The 4,034-nt window shown below is 33.3% G+C and overlaps 1 long non-coding RNA gene across 1 annotated transcript; it reads right to left on the bottom strand.

The window, feature by feature from the left end:
• Positions 1–2,381: 2,381 nt before the first annotated feature.
• LOC126885078 (uncharacterized) lies at positions 2,382–3,694 on the bottom strand. The gene is made up of 2 exons (XR_007698272.1): positions 3,190–3,694; positions 2,382–2,858 (listed from the first exon to the last, which is right to left on the bottom strand). It is a non-coding gene; the product is annotated as an uncharacterized LOC126885078 (long non-coding RNA).
• Between the last annotated feature and the right edge of the window lie 340 nt (positions 3,695–4,034).

Here is a 4,034-nt window from a genome sequence, read left to right as displayed (position 1 = left end):
CTATTTAACATTTGAGTTTCAGAAATATTCCTCGAAATTCGCATTTCCTCAAGACGATCAAGGAAGTCTGTTACACTAGAAGTCGCGTCAAAACTTAACTTCCATTTACCCACATCTACAAATTTATCGGGTACCTTTATTTCTGAATTTTTAGCCATACAATTATCGGACACCTCATTTGGATGTGTCGAATAACCTAAATTATTCCTTGAAATATTTTGTCCGAAATGTGATGAATTACCTACGTTAGTAGTGAAAGCTGTGTTAAGATTTGGATAATTATCAGGAGTGTAAAAATTTTTCGGCTGAGTCGTATTACCCCCTAAATTATTATAATTATTATTTAGTTGAGAAACAAAGCCTGAAAAATTATTTAAATCTGAAGGAACGTTACCAGAAGGTGTAGGATAAAAATTGTTACCGCTACTACCGGAATGTTGACTTACTAAATTATTATTGGGAAAATTATAATCCGGATTTGTCCTATGCATGTTAGGTACCTCCGCGTAGCTTGTTCTTAACGATTGAGCGATATCCTCCGCAAAAGTAACATGGTTTGTATTATTTGGAATAATGTTTGAAGAAATGGGAGTATTCCCAAAATTTCCAGGAATATTATTTGTACCAAGATACTGATTATTATTTGATTCAAGAATATGATTAGTACTAGGTATAGTCCTATTAGTAAATCTATTAAAAGCTGGCATTGTAGAAACATTGTTACTATCCAACGAAGGATTAATTATCGGACCAGGAATATTAATACTAGGTCTAAAAAAGTCATTATCAGCATTGTGACCGTAATCATTACTTGTAACAACAACGTTATTAATAGTAGGAACCTGCTGAGCTGAACTTGTAGTAGTATTATTTGTATTAGTTTTTAAACTAGGTTTTGAACTAGACGAAATATTTTTAAAAAGAGGGTCAAATTCCTGTAATGTTCGTTTGGGCATCCAATTTCCTGACCAAGTCGCTGAAGGAGTCGTATTACAATTTTGGGTATAATTTAAAGCTAACTTATTAGGATTATTCGTTTCTGTACCATATACTGTTTCTCCTATCGCCGATGATCTATGTAAAAGGTCTGCCAATTCGTCTGTACTCGCATCCAATAAGCTGGAAGATGACGTAGGGTCATCTTGACCGACAGCTTCTAATGTACCACCTGTAACTAGTGTCTCTAAATTAACTACTAAGTCCTTCATTAAATCCATCATGTTCCGTTTCTCATCTCTAAGCTCTAAAGGAGCACAAATATTTTCCACTCTTCTACTAACATGAAGTAACCTGGTGTTAATCCTAGCATATTCAGATCTAACGTTATTAATATCGAATTGTTCTAAGTCCCCTACTATTTCCTGAATTTTACCGGAACAAATACCTAATTCCGATACGGGATCGAATTCCACCGTTCTGGGTTTAATTCTTCCTAAAATCTCTGCTTTTATAGCACTCCGTAGTAAATTGCGCTTAGTCTCTACCTTACCGTCTCCAATGTCATAGCCTCTACTTGTGAGTTCATAAGTTAACTCGTCGCTACGTAACCTATAAATATCCATTTTGGGTAAACAGTCCGAGCCACAAATTACTTTACAACAATAAAAAAAATAATAAAAAAAAGAAGAGAAAATTTATTTATATTTCCTCACCCCCTTCAAAAAAATATAAAGGACCAGCAGTAAAAGCAAAATTAGTAAACCCATAAAACTGTTAAAATTTTTAGGGAAATTTAAAATAATTACCCATATAAGTCGTTACTTAAGTCAAAATTGGATTATCAAGCAAAATTAATCAAATTCTAAGTGGAAATGTATAAAGCACAATACCGTACTAAAGAATTCTTACTAACTAATATTTTGACACCACAACAACTAATTTAAGTGTGTAGACTCTTAAATTAAGACTCGATACAATATAAATATGATAATATCACTGTGATATGTAAATAGTGATAAATAATACTGGATTATTTAGAATATATTAATGGTACATACTAAATGAATAAATGAAATATGAATAAAATTAAATTATTTTGGTAAATTCTATGCATAAGTTATGGTGCACACTGTATAAAAAATCACGTTTGGGCGCCACTTGTTACGGTCTTTGCTACCGCTGCGCTGGTTAAATAAAAAAAAAAAAATTGAAAATTGAGTTTTGATCATAGGATTCTAAGAACGGTGACCTTAACAGTGGTATTCCGGCTTAGCTCAGAAGAAGGCGATGTCGTGAGTCGTACCTAAGTACCTAATGCCTAAATATCTTTTATAATGTTAACCCGGTTGCGCCAATCGGTTTTCCCCAGATACCACTACGTAAAATTACTTACTTCTAACCGATAAATAGGTAAATATCAGAAGTTAAAAGAAATCCTAATCTCATGAAAAAAACATTTTATAATACATAATTATTTAAGTTAATATTATTAAATATTTAAATGTAACCAAGGTTGTTTTCATACATGTTACGGTATTAAGCTCCTTATAGATCTATATAGGCTCACATTGATATTAGAATTTATATATAAAAAAAAACAAAAGGAAAAACAAAATAGAAAATGTTATTAAAGTATGAACAACATTAAAATTAACGAAAAGTGATAATGTTTCAGTCCACTTAACCGCACGATATTAACATAATCACTGTGTATAATTTTCTGCGTTGAAACTCCAATACTCCAAAGTAAAAAAAAAAATCCTCCTACCTTTCGATTTCTGCTTTCCCTTACTTACATAGCCAAACTTCAGTTGTTAAGCTTGGTATCTAATCATTGTGACTTCACCTTAGGCAGAACCCTATGCCATGCGAAGACTAATATATTTGGGTAGGTATACCTAGGACCTCACACTTGCACCCTACAAATAGTTCATATTTTAAGCAAAAATTTAATTTGCCGACAACATTCTTATTCAAATTTTGATTTTTGTCTACCCGGCCTAATTAATTAAGTCAGAATTTTATTATTATTCAAAATCATCAACCACCGGTTGTTACTGTAAATTTTAAAGTTCTTAACACCAACAAAAAGTGAAAGACAGTATAGGTAAACTACACGCTCTTTTTACGTTCGAATTCTACCACAAAAACAATTAACAAGTGACAGTAAAGAAATAAAGAAGTAAGATTCAACTTTGAATTGAGGAAAATGAAAAGGGTTAAATTATAACGAGATCTATCTTAACTTACCTCAAAGAGGGCTGTGATTATCCGGGAAAATATAAAATTTCCCTAGCACACCGGCATAGAAAATACGTTTCCAACCCTTGCCTCCGCTCAGCAAAAGTCCGCTACATCGGCTGACCGACAAACAAAATTAAAACCCACCAGACATCAACTCCACAACTATCTGATTTTTCACGTTATTCTTTCAAAGCGTTCAAAGGAAAACCCCAAATTTTCCTCACACTGGCACGTGAACTTGACTTCCTGACCTCCAACCAAAAAGTAAAACCTTTCGCGTCGGTGTCAATGACAGACCCTTGTGATAGTGACTATGCCACCCAAAATACTGTTTGATAATTATGCTGTGTTATCAAGGGTACTGTTGGTTGTCTAACTAGTAGTGACCAATTCAGAGTTATTTATTTTCATATTTTCTTGTAGTACGGTAGCTGATCACAGCAAGTTTATAAATATTGACTGACATACGGCTGCAAATTGCAGTCGGCTTTTGCGTGAAAATAGACCATAACAAGTGATATACAAAATTATATTATTGGAGTTATATATTATACGGTGATGAGAACGCTAGTAACCGGCAAAGTAGCACAAAAGATGGAAAACCTATTTAGTTGTGAAATAAAAAGAAATGAAACTAGTCAATCTGGGACATTTAGCGATAGTAACCTTTTTATTTACATTATATTGATTGTTTCCCAGCTTTACACGTATCAGAGGAGTATGTTAATTAAAACTGTCACTGTGACAGTGGTATTTGCCAAACTCGTCCGATACATCTAAAGGTGGGAACACTCAATATGATGTCGATACATCTGTATCAGAGTGCACCAACTCAAAAAACCTAGTTCTTC

The sequence above is a fragment of the Diabrotica virgifera genome, chromosome 5, assembly GCF_917563875.1.
Source record: "Diabrotica virgifera virgifera chromosome 5, PGI_DIABVI_V3a".
Classification (NCBI taxonomy): Eukaryota; Metazoa; Arthropoda; class Insecta; order Coleoptera; family Chrysomelidae; genus Diabrotica; species Diabrotica virgifera.
Note: the sequence above shows the minus strand (reverse complement) of the source record. Positions and strands in the feature narration are given on the sequence as shown.